Here is a 14,455-nt window from a genome sequence, read left to right as displayed (position 1 = left end):
CCATGAAGCTTCAGGAAGATTGAAGTCTTGGAATATATATGTCTGATGATATATCGTCGACTGATAAAAAGTATTGTTCATATATTCGTTCTACGGATTTTGGGGGACTATATACCCCTCCAATTATAAAATGTTCTTTACCAAATGAACATAATATAAAAAGTTGTTTGATAGATTTTTGTACAAAGGTTTCAGCACAGTTTCCCTAATGAAGTATTTAACAGCAATCAAAATACCCCTTGCTCTTGACTTATAACTAGTATCACGATTGCATCTAAAAGTTATATATGAAGGTATTTTAATTTCACAATATAAAATAACCTCGTGTAACCAACTTTTAACAAATATAAATGTGTCATAATCCGAACATAAAATAGAACTAACTAATCTAAGATCTTACATTTTTGTGCGAATTCCTCCTACGTTTTAATAATAAATTTGTGATAGGGATGAAATTAGTGTTTTTCTTCTCTCTTGAATAATTTAATTTTTGGTACAACATTTCTGTATTTTATGGCAATGTGTTTTTTGCCTTTATTTTGTCTGTCTTTGAATTACTTTCAAGCTTTACTGAGCATATCCCTATTTGTTTGATCACTATTTATTTTTATTGTGACGACTGTAGTCGAAGACTCTTACCGCTGCTAGTACGGCATTACTCCTAGACGGACACATTTCTACCCTCAAGTTCCGACATATTTCTATCTTACCTTTCCAGTTGGTTCAGCTGTCATTCTCCTTCTTATTTTTTCTTGATCACTACACAAATTTAGTTGTGTACACTAGTACAACTTGCTTTATTTTTAATAATTTCTCTCACTGTAACAACATTTACCCCTGTCTCTCTTTCCATTCTGTTACTTTCTACTATCCGTCTGTTGCACCGTAACATGATATGTGTCACAGTGTCCGAATGTGTGCAGTATAGGCATTCATCTGTGTCAGCCTTTCTGAACTTTCCTAACTAGAGGTAGGCCCTAAAACACCTGTGACCTAGGAACACTTGCATTAAGAAATAATCCAGTCACCTGTGGCCACAGTCCTCCCAATCTCTTATATTCGGGATCAGCATCTTTGTCCACTCTGCCACATCCTCCGTGTTGTTTCCTTCTTCTTGCCATCTTTTAATTGACAATTGAACATTCTTGACTTAAACATATCCCATCCCCAAGTACTATTTCCGAGGTGGAAATCGAAATATTAGAATAATCAATTTTAAATTAAAATCGTGGTTAACTCCCAGATAATCTAGTGTATAACATTGTAGGGGTGAAAAATATATATTTTTATTTATTATTCGATTCATAGCACAACTAAAAAACAATAAGGCTCCGGGTCCAGATGGAATACTTGTAGAAATGTTGAAGGAGGGGAATGAAATTATTCTCGAAGAATTGAAAAAACTTTTCAGCGAATGTCTTCACAGAGGAGAAGGCCCAGATGACTGGAATAAAAATTTGACAATACTTCTCTTCAAAAAGGGAGACAGCGGAGATCTCAAGAACTAAAGGCCAATCTCCCTGCTGTCCCAAATGGACAAACTGTTTATGAGAGTAATAACTAACAGGTTAACGTCGAAGCTCGATAGCTATCAACCGGTAGAGCAGGCAGGATTCCGAAAAGGTTACAGTACAGCGGATCATCTTCTTACAGTCAGAACTCTAATAGAGAAAGCCAATGAATATCACTTGAACTTATATATTGGCTTCGCTGATTATGAAAAGACATTCGACTCCATAGAACTTTGGGCAATAGAGAGAGCTATGAACAACTGCAGGATAGACTCCCGATACAGAATGCTCATACACAATATTTACAAGAAAGCTACAATGAAAATACAAATTGATGCGAAAACCAAAGCTATACCAATCAACAGAGGAGTTTGCCAGGGAGATGTTATCTCACCAAAGCTATTTACACTTGGACTTGAAGACGTGTTCAAAGACATTAACTGGGTAGATAAGGGAGTAAATGTTAAGGGAAGAAAACTGAGTAATTTAAGATACGCTGATGACATTGTAATATTCGCTACAAGTTTCGAAGAACTACAGACCATAATGACGCAACTATTTCAAGCTTTGGAAAAAGTAGGTCTTAAGATGAACTTGGAAAAAACAAAAATAATGGCAAATACACCGAACATTCCAGAAATAACATTGAACGACATAAATTTAGAAACAGTAAGCGAATACATCTATCTGGGACAGATAGTGAAAATTAACAAAGAAAATCAAACTGCCGAAATTACCAGAAGAATAAGGTTAGCGTGGGCAGGATTTGGAAAACTGAGTTGGATCTTGAAAAGCACTAAAATATAACAGTATTTGAAAACCAGAATTTACGACCAATGCTCCCTATACTCACGTATGGTTCACAGACGTGGACACTCACCAAGTCCAATATGGATAAAATAGTAAAAGAACAAAGAACGATGGAAAGATCAATGCTCGGGGTGAGACTTATAGACAAAAAAACAAACAAATGGATTAGAAGCAAAACGAAAGTAAAAGACGCAGGAGAACATGCTGCCAAATTAAAATGGAGCTTCGCAGGACACAATGCCCGACTGAAGGATAAGAGATGGAACCACGAAATACAATAGTGGAGGCCATGGTTAGGAAAGAGAAGCAGAGGAAGACCACAAATGAGATGGGCTGATTATATTAAGAAGATCGGAGGACACAACTGGAAGCAAGTGGCGCAAAATAGAAGACCCTGGATTGATTTGGGGGAGGCCTATGTCCAAAGTTGGATTTCTGAAGGCTGAAGAAGAAAAAGAAGAATTCGATTCATTAAAAAAAAAATTATTTGCTTTTATTTGCTCCCGACCTTCATAACGTATCACATATCAGCCAGATGGGCAATATCTGATTTTGTCGTGATTGCTTTTATTAAAAATATCTTAATTTTTAATTTTTTTTTAAACAGTATTAAGGAAACACTTGAGATAGTTATGATATACAATTTTTATACCGTCTGTAATAAATCACAAGGGGTTGTCCAGTTATTCATTGTGTGAATATATTCACAATTTTAATTCACTTTTTATCTGTTAAATCTACCATTATGTACTTATTTTTGATAATCATACTGAAAATGGATTTATTTGACTTAATACTCATTAAAGCGTCGATAAAAGACTCCAAAGTATTAAAATACATACCTAATTAAGTAGATACATTGTGTATGTAAACCATTACATTTATTTTTAATAAATTTCATGGTTTTATATACTAAAGTGAACGGCTAAATTATGGAATATTATCATTATTTCGAGAACTGTCGAGTTTTGAGGGAAATCCCGAAACAGGTCGATTTTTGTTATAAAATACCCATCTTATAACGTACATGGAGTAGGGATGACGTCACCGGTATAGGTGTAGTGACATAACCATTAATTTTTTTAAATAGAAATCGGTATAATGCGACACCTCATTTAAACGAGAATTTAATTCTCTATTTAACGACATTACATTTTTAACTAAAATATTTTTTAAGGGTACAAAAACAATTTTTTTTTATTTACATCTACATGTACACCAGTGACATCATCCCTACTCCATGTCCGTTATAACATGGGTATTTTATATCAAAAATCGACCTGTTTCGGGATTTCCTTAAAAACTCGACGGTTCTCGAAATAATGATAATATTATATAATTTAGCCGTTCACTGTATATAATTCTAATTATATTGAAGTCAATATAATTTTGATATAAATACTAAGTAGATAGGTGCTGATTTGTAAACAATTTTTATTGGAAATATGTTACGTTTTATGCTTCATGCAATGCTTTATTCCTCGTTACAAATTTATCTTATACTCCTGATGAATACAACAGATAAAAAAGCGATAAAATTTATACAAACAAGCTATACGCTCCCGAAGAAGCTGAAGCTGTTTTTACTTGAAGATCCTCTTCCCATCCCATTCTGGATTTGGTTTTACAGTTTTTGGTGTAACTTCTCTGTTTCCACTACCTTTCTCCATGCTTTTCTCTCTTTGATTGTCCTCTCTATATATCCAGTTTCCATACTCCATAAGTCTTTTTCCACTTGTTGTATCTATCTCAGTTTAGGTCTGCCTCCAATTCTTTTACCTGGTGGTATCCATTCCGTTATAACTCCTAACGGATTGCTCTTCTATCTTCTCATTATGTGTCCATATAATCTAATTCTTTGTGCTTTTATTGCTCTAACTATGTTCTCTTGACCCATCCATTCTTTTATTTCGAGATTCATCCATTGTCTTGTATCCTCTTCGTTTTCCCTCTTTGGTCCCAGTCTCGGCACCAACAACGACATTTTCATTTCTAAAAATGATACGAGCCGTTCACCGTGCTTCGAAGGGCACGTAAAGCCGTCGGTTTCCCTGGGCTAGTGTGCATCGACACTAGCTACTTGAAACAGAGTTAAAGATGCAATTGGCGCCGAAACAATCCAAAAGGATCTCCCCGGCAAAAAAAGCCATACGATATTATTGTTATTATTATTTGGTCCCAGTATTTTTCTGATAATCTTCCCCTCAAAAACTTTTAATTGCTCTTCTTGTCTTGCTGTTAATGTAAATGTTTCTGCAGTATATACTGCTGTTACGATAGATAATGACGTGTCATATGACTCAAAACTGTAAATATATTATAACCAATTCTTTTCTATTTCTAGTAATTTCGGCGCTCAGTTGAAAGACCTGTTTACCGGAATTCTGATGAGTCACCCACGATTCGAAATTTCCAGAGGCAGGCCGAATAAAACCAGCATGGGTGACCTTCTGGGCTCTTTGATAGGGGATCGCCGTGATTCTCGAATAACTGCATTTTATATTTAAAGTGGAATTTTGTTGTAAACAGGACAGTTAGTTTTTGAACATCGCGTCGAGTTTTTAAAATGTAACGCACGTAGATAAATTATATAATTATTAACTGTAAGATAACTTAGTTATATTGTCCAAATAAAGACTTTAAATAAACTTATAAGTGTTATAAGTGTAGAGCCTTTAATAATAAATAAAAACAATAAATTAGATTAATAATAATATTACACTACTATTGATCTTATGGTCGTTTTGAAGATATTCATTTTTGTGTTTCGGCTTATCTTCTTATCTCTAAACATTTTTTAATTCTATAAAACGCTGTATTTCCTGCTTGAATTCTTTCTTTCATTTCTACACTTTAATTTTTCCTGTTGACTCGTACTCCCAAATATTTGAATGTTTCAACTTCTTCGAAACCGTGTGCATCTATTGTCAATTCTGTCATTTGTGTTTTCTTTTTTTGCTTACGTTCATGTATTTTGGTTTATTTTCATTTATTTCCAGTCCTTTCAGTTTCGTTTTGTTTTCTATATCTTTAAAGGTTTTCTTTAATGCCTTTTTATCTGTTGATACTATGGTTATATCGTCCGCATGTCCTATTATTTTTACTGCATTCTTGTTTATAGTTCCTACGTTTGACAGCTTTTTTATTATCTTGTCTAGTAATAGAATAAATAGTACCATTGAGAGTGCATCTCCTTGTCTTACTCCATTTTTTATTTTTGGTATTTCTGTTCTTTCTCTTCTGGTGTCTATTATTGCTTGTGAATCTCGCATTGTCATTTCTATCATTCTTATAATTTTATTTGGTATATTATTCTCTTGTAAGTCTTAAATCATTTTTCTTCTGTTTAGTTTGTCAAACGCCTGTTTAAAGTACAGGAAAAGTATATGTGTTTCTTCGTCAGACTCGTATGTTTTCTCTATTGCTTATTTTAGCATAGTGTAGCGTCTATCGTGGATCTTCCTTTTCTAAAACCGTACTGATAACCCCCTTTGCTTTGTTCTGTATATATTATTAGTCTAATTATACCAGGCATTACTTTATAATATATGTTGCATTCAGTAAATTAATTGCTTATTGCATAATTTGGGATTATCACTATTATTCCCTTCTTCCATTCTTCGGGCATTATGTTTTTGCTCCATGTTCTGTATGCCTCGCCACCGTATTTTATAAGTTCTGCAATATTCCATTTTCTCCCGCTGTTTTCCACTTTTATTGAGTTTGCACATTTTCTCTTTTACTTCTGTATAGGTCAATTCTTCTTCTTTGGCTTGTTCTGTGTTCGTTATTGTTTCTCTTTCTTTTTCTCTATCTGTCTCTTGATATATTTCTTCGAAATACTTCTGCCATTTTTCTGGTTCTATAGCTATATTAGCTGTCCGTTTTCGGTTACCTAATTTTAAGTATTGATACAATGGTTTTGAGTTGTATCTTTTATTTTCTGTTTCTATTTTGTTCATAAATTCTTTTACTTTTTGATTTTTTTCGATTTATATAATTTCTTTCTCTTTTCCCTTTGATCTATTGTCTTGTTTTATTTTTCTCGTTTCTCTTCATTGCTTGAGTTTATCCATTTCGATCGTGTTTTATTCTTTTTTGCTAATTTGCACTCATCGTCAAACCAATTATTTCTTCTTATATTTTGCATTTTGTCAACCACTTTCTCTGCTGCTTTGTTTATCCCTTGTTTGATTTTTTCCACTGTTCCTCCATTTGTTGTTCTTTAAACTGCTTCTCTGTATTTACTTCTTGTACAAATCTTCTTTGTACTTCCTTCTCTTTCAATTTATCTACTTCCCATTTTCTCTGTGCTTTTCGCCTTTCATTCTTCGTTGTTTTTATTTTACATTTTGTAATCACTAGCATATGGTCCGAATCGATGGTGGTCCCACTGTGAGATCTAACGTCATTTATCGATTGTTTGTGTATCTTTTTAAACTGTACTTGGTCTATTTGATTTTCATCTAGACTTCCTGGTCTCATTTATGTTATTTTGTGTATGTCTTAGTGTTTATATCTCGTGCTACTTATGTCTATGTTTCTAAAGCAATTTTCTTTGCCTATTTGGGAGTTGAAATCTCCTATAAGGATTTTCTCGGCGTTTTCTTTTAGTGTTTCATAGAACTGCTGTTTTGTTAAGTCATCACTGGTTTCTGTGGGTGCACAGACACTTATTATGTCTTAATTTTTATAAATCTGCATTCATCCTATTATATTCTTATTTACAATTGGTTTTAACCATTGTATTCCTAATGATTAATGTATGTTTTTGAGTCTATGAAACATATTTGTCCTTGCTGATGAGCTCTCTTTGCGTTGAGGATTTGCTCAATAATTACTTAAACCTTTTCCTTGCTAAACCGCTTATCCTAACGCGGTTTTTGTTAAAATTTACTAGGGAAAAAGTATATACTAACTCAGCGATTCTCAACCTGTGGGGCGCTCCCCTTTAGGGCGCGTTTAGTTTGCGTCTTTACCGTTCTTATGAAATTAAGAAAATTTATCACTTTCATTGACCAATCGCTGTGGAATTTCCATTGCAGAACAGGCAGTTTCGATTTTAAGTTTTGGTAATAAATATGAGACATCTGAAATATCCCTAAAAATACTGAATTTAAACTTTCTCTATATAAACAATCTCACGTTACGGGAAATGCCTACACGAGGACGGCATTGAACAGAATTATTTATATCTTAAGTTTTGTAGTTTCGAAAAACGTGCTTGTGCAATGGAAAAAAGCAATATTAAACGTTGTAGATCGTGTGAAATGAGAAAGTTTAAATTCAGTGTTTTTTAAGCATATTTTAAATGCCTCATATTTGTTGCCAAAACTCAAAATCAAAATTTAATGTTATACGTTTAAAAGATTAAACTCTTAGCTTATTAACTTTTAATTATTTAACTTTTCCCAAGTGGTTCTCTGCTGATCTTAGAAGACTGACTCTGTGGAAAAAATATGCTCACTATATTCATGTTAATTATCGTACTGATGATGACTATATTAGATTTTCCCACCTAAGAGCTGAATGTAAACAACTGTCTAAAATTTGCTTCAGCAACTATATTAAAGGTAAAGATACTGGCCTAAGAAATGATCCAAAATCATTTTGGAAGTACATCAATGATAAGCGGTCTAGTCATAACCTACCTAACTCCTTATTTTATTAAGTCCAATCTGCAACAAATGGTCAAAACATAGCTTATTTATTTATGAACTTCTTCCAAACTGTGTATTTACCAAATAACAACAACCTTTACAAACCTGTCTATCCATTAAATAGAAACTTTAGTTTAAAAATTTGTCCTTCTAACATTATCACGACTGATATTTTTAGTGGCATAAATGAGCTACACAATAAGCTTACTGCTGGTCCAGATGGTGTGCCTAATTTTTTATTAAAAAAATGTGTATGTACCCTTGTACTACCACTTGTTATATTGTTTAATAGATCTCTGGAAACCTCTGTGTTTCCTTCTTCATGGAAAGAAAGTTATGTTGTTTCTATATTTAAAAATGGTCAGAAACACAATATTGAAAATTATCGTAGCATTTGTATACAATCTGCAATCCCTAAGCTCTTTGACTGTCTTATAGCAAAGCAACTTTCTTGGTTATGTAAAGGCTTAATATTCAATAGCAATATGGTTTTCATAGCAAAAAATCCACTACAACAAATTTGGTTGGCTATCAATCTGATGTATTATCTCATATGGAAGACCGTAAACAGGTAGATTCAATATACACAGATTTTTTCAAAGCATTTGATCGTGTAGATCATTAAATACTTTTGGGCAAATTAATTAATGTAGACTTTTATGTCAGGTTTGTTGAATGGATTAAAAACTCTACATCTGGGAGAAGTCCAAGAGTCAAGATAGGTTGTCATCTGTCTGACAGTATCATAGTAACATCTGGAGTTCCTCAAGAAGGACACACTTCTCCACTTCTTTTAAATATCTTCGTTAACGACATTACTTCCTGTTTCCTTAATAGCAAATGTCTAATGGTGACAGATGACTTAAAATTTTGGAAAGTTGGAAAGTTATAGATAGTTTAAAAGATCAAGCCTTGCTACAAGGTAACTTAGACAGACTTCAAAATTGGTGCAATCAAACCAAACTCCATTTAAATGTAAAAAAATGTTGTTTTATAAGTTTTTCTCGTAAAGTCAATAGAATTGGAACAAGCTATACTACTTATAATCAGCCACTGAATTGTTTTTTCTATTCGAGATTTGTGTGTTATTTTCGACGAGAAGCTTACTTTCTGTGACCACATAAACTCTATTTCAATAAAGGCATCTAAACTTCTTGGTTTCGTTACTAGGAATTGCAAGTATTTCTCCATTAATTCAACAAGATTAGTGTATTGTTGCTTAGTTAGAACTATTTTGGAATACTGTTCAGTTATTTGGTCACCCTATTTTTAGAACAATATTAATACCGTAGAAAGAGTCCAGCATAAATTTTTGAGATATTGTGCTTACCACGTCCACACTACTATTGAAAATTATGATTATTTCCGTATCGAACAACAATTATCTTTACCCTCACTCAAGAACCGTCGTGACATGTCAGGAGCTATATTTATATATAAGATCATACATGGATTTATTAATTGTACAAACATGTTAAGCCAGAATAACTTTAATGATCCCCATCAATTTCTACGTTACCACAATGTTTTCAATATTCCTTTCCACAGAACAACCTATGGTATTCACAACCCATTGGATAGATACGTGGGGCTATCAAATGATCGCGATTGTGATATTTTCAACATAACTTTAACTCAGTTAATAAGATCTCTTGATTTGTGATATGTATATTGGTATTAATGAATTTTGTTATTGTTATGTTTTGTTTGTTTTTTTTAGTATGTAAGATTTTTAGTTTTTTAGTCTCATTTTTTTAAACTTTTTAATACTGGTTTTATATTATAAGTAATTTCAAGTTTTGAATCCCAACTGTGATATTATATATTGTAATTTAAACTGTTAATGGGGTTATCCCGTGTATTAAATAAATAAATAAAAACCTCTAAAAATGAAAATTCTACAGAAATCGGTCAATCGATGTTATAAATTTTATTGATATCATGAGAATCGTAACAAATGGCTAAAAAAATTTTTAACAGCTTTATAGAAACTAATTTGATTTGCGGCAAAATTTAAAAACTTTATACAAAAGCTACAATCTTCATCTTTAGAACGTATTTTGATTTTTGTCGATATGGTACTGATTTCGCTCGTGTATTCAAAATCGCCGGTAGGTTCAGGCATTGTCTCTAAGAAAACAGTTTATTCTGCACAAAATTGCTACTGAACATTTATATTGAAAACTATCTCAGCTACATTTCTTGTTTAAAACATTTTTTTCTACGGTGTATAGATTCTTGGTAAACATATGTTTTCCGTTTCTCCTGCCCTACGTGGGAAAATTTCGGCAAAAGCCCGATTTGTAGGAGTGTAAAACTTTTTTGTTTCTCTTTTGGGTTCGCAATATTGACATTCTCAGCAAAATTCAGTTTGTTTATATGATCTTTAAAGATTCAGTGACATTTTCGTCTCTGAAAACTGGAGTATAAGGTAACACATCTACTTTTTTCAGATCTAGGTCGATTGTTAACATATTAAAGAGCAGGTTTTAATCTTTAATTCTATTTTGTATTTTATTGCTGGAATTTATAAAGCACACACTTCTAGATCTACTTTCTCAAAATTGTTTATTTTGAGAAATATTTTAATAGCTGTCCTGAGTTTAATAAAGTAAACATTTAATCAAACTTTTATATGCCCCCAGTTACTTTTGCAATCCATTTCTCAGTCAATGCTGCCATACGTTCGCATACCGCATACTCAACTGCAAACCATTACGAAAAATAAAAGGTTCTCCACAAATCAAAATTATATTCTTCTAAATAATTAAAAATGCCATCTAACTTAAAACATTACTTGACATGTCCAAAAAATTTGCAACTTTGTTTTGTATTTTTACTCCTTTATACTCCCTAAAAATATTGCCCTAACCTTGTACTCATCAAAAATTCAGAACCATACATAATATAGAGTATAGCGCAGCAGATTGCACTGGGTGTATACAAATTTAAAATGCAATTTTCTGGCTAACATGTCGGGAGCTTTGAAACCGCTTATTTCTTTTCTTTGGCCTGCTCACTTCACTCGCTTCCGATTTTTATTCTTAGCAATTTATTTCGGGCATTTTTTTCGAAGGCACTTACAGCCACAATATGTTGCTAAAACTCATTTTCGATAATGTACGACAAATGAATGTTTTAACGATCTTCGAAAAATATCTGCCGATTTGGTAGTGAAATGGTTTGGTATACGGGGTGTTCCGCAAATAACGACATACGTTCTTATTTTTAAGTGAAAGAACAATAATATTATTTGCTTAGAATCTTAATTTTTAAATATTTGCGTTTGTAAGTTCCTTTCTAGAATATGGCTGGATGCGAATTCCTTACTTACCAACTCATTAACTTCCACGATCCCCATTTGGGGATTTTGACTTTTGACGTACACTTTTTGGTGCTAACAATATCAATGGTACATTTGATGGTATAATGTTATCTTATACTTATCAGTTATTATTGTTCGCAGCAAACGGTGTCGTTTTTAGTTATGTTCTTTTCAACAAGTAAAGTTCCAAATTTTGGAAATAACCTGTTGAATATTGTTCTGAAGCTATTTTCTTGTGGCATTTTAAATTAATTACTATTTAACTGGGAATAAGCCACAATTAAAGGTTAAAATACGTTTATTGACGTTTCAATTTCCACTTCGGAAATCGTTCTCAAAATACAAACATTAGTAAATTAAACAAATTTTGTTTTTGTTACTTAGTGAAAAAAATTCTTCTATTAATTTAATTTTATCTGACTCATCTATATTGACAATTCAGACATACATTATACATTTTAAAGTAGACGACTTTAAAATGATATTGCCAATATTGTTGAGTTGCGTTCCTGGGACGACTTTACTTATAAGATAGTTCATTCGATTACATGAAATCAACTTTAACTTGAGAATATCCGTCAGAAAAGATCATAACATGTAATTCGTCTTTAAAAAGACAAATACATGCCATGATGACAGTAAAATTCTCCTGTTAGTGATTCCATAGTAAATTATGAGGGAAAAACCAGGAAAAAACTTCATAATACTATCCCGACATGGTAAGTATTTGATCTTGCATTTATTTTACCTTCAATAAATACCAAATTCCGATTTTATATGTTTGTTATTTAAAAAATATAAATGATGTATTCTCTACATATATGCATGGGATAATGAACATAGGGTTCAATGGAATGATTCAAATATAGTCCTAAAAGAAACGGATGGTAAAAAGAGAAAAATCAAAGAAGCGGCTCTAATTATGCTAAATGAGACCAATTGTGTCGCGAATTCCTCGGCAGAATGTAGTAGGATCTGGTTACCCATATTGAAAGAGGAAGTTATTAAAAAGAAAATACCAGTATTGGTAAGTCAGTAACATGTAGAGAATACATCATTTATATTTTTTAAATAACAAACATATAAAATCGGAATTTGGTATTTATTGAAGGTAAAATAAATGCAAGATCAAATACTTACCATGTCGGGATAGTATTATGAGGTTTTTTCCTGGTTTTTCCCTCATAATTTACTATGGAATCACTAACAGGAGAATTTTACTGTCATCATGGCATGTATTTGTCTTTTTAAAGACGAATTACATGTTATGATCTTTTCTGACGGATATTCTCAAGTTAAAGTTGATTTCATGTAATCGAATGAACTATCTTATAAGTAAAGTCGTCCCAGGAACGCAACTCAACAATATTGGCAATATCATTTTAAAGTCGTCTACTTTAAAATGTATAATGTATGTCTGAATTGTCAATATAGATGAGTCAGATAAAATTAAATTAATAGAAGAATTTTTTTCACTAAGTAACAAAAACAAAATTTGTTTAATTTACTAATGTTTGTATTTTGAGAACGATTTCCGAAGTGGAAATTGAAACGTCAATAAACGTATTTTAACCTTTAATTGTGGCTTATTCCCAGTTAAATAGTAATTAACCTGTTGAATACAATAAACTTATCAGTTTAAAGCATGATCATTTTGGTTTGGTTTTTATATCATAAATAAGTACGAGACATAAACATGTAGTCTAGAGGTGAGAGTAACTATGTGTTACTTATTCAGCAGCCTTCTGCATCCATAAAAAAATATTTTATTGATCATTTCATTGTGATACCAATTTGGAGATTGTGGATGATATCAAGTATTTTAACTTTTACTAAAGTATTTTAAGTAATATGATTCCATTATTACACTGGAATCATATGGCTGTCAAGGAAATATACTTGCCGATATTAAAAGTTCTCCTAAATAGAAATTTCAGGGTAGAAGTAAACGGTCTTTTGTCTAGTACGAACTGGGGAGCGGACGGTAGAACCCGACTCACATTATACAAAAATCTGATCCAAGATCGATCGCGGATTCCATGCTCACTCGTCTGCTTTAACAACAACTCAAAAAATTTAAGACATTATTCTAATAAGAACAAATAACGCTCTTAAAATAATAATCGATGCACTTAAAACAACTCCTATAATAATTCTATTGACCGAACTCGGTGAACTACCATTAGATTTAAGAAGGCAGGAATTAATACTCTCATATGCAGCGAAGCGATACTCTTCACAATGTCATTAAACCACTCGCTCCTCGAATATTAAGCATGCCAAAACCCACATTAACTTTTTATGAAAGATGCAGACGAATCTTAAATTAATCAAACCTTGAAGTTGTTGAGATCTATTCTAGCAAGATGCCAACCCAACATGAGAAGATATTAGCCAACTTGGCTAATATCTTCTCATATTAATTTAGATCAATTGTTAGAAAATAAAATAGAAGCCAATTGTTATTTAATTAATTGTCCCAGGAACGCAACTCAACAATATTGATAATATCATGGCCGATGATATCCCAGCTTCTTTTTTGAAACACCTACCTGACGAAGCAGTAGAAATATTATTAAAAATGTATAATCGTATATGAACCAACCATGAATGTCCCAATTTATGGAAAACAGCTATAACTATTCCCATCTTAAAATCCAATAAGCCACAAAACAAGGCAGATTCTTATCGTCCACTGTCTCTAACTTGTGTAATGTGTAAACTTTTAGAAAAAATTAAAAATAAACGTTTATTGTGGTGTCTGGAAGAAAATAACCAACTGATTAATGAACAATCTGGATTTCGTCCTTTAAGATTGACTACCGACAACTTAGTAGATTTAGAATCACATATTAATAACAATAACGCATTCTACAACAATCAAAAATGTATTGCAATTTATTTTGATTTGCACAAAGCATTTGATATGGCTTGTCATCACAAGATAATTTCAACACTGGAATCATGGGGCTATCAAGGAAATATACTTGCTTTTATTAAAAATTTTCTCCTAAATAGAAATTTTAAAGTAAAAGTAAACGGTCTTCTATCTAATGTAAGATATTAAAGAAATCGTACACCCCAAGGCTCGGTCATCATTTTGACGCTTTTCCTTATAGCTATTAATGATATAATCAAATCAATGAACA

Source organism: Diabrotica undecimpunctata, chromosome 7 (assembly GCF_040954645.1).
Source record: "Diabrotica undecimpunctata isolate CICGRU chromosome 7, icDiaUnde3, whole genome shotgun sequence".
NCBI lineage: Eukaryota > Metazoa > Arthropoda > Insecta > Coleoptera > Chrysomelidae > Diabrotica > Diabrotica undecimpunctata.
This window is presented reverse-complemented; position numbering follows the sequence as displayed.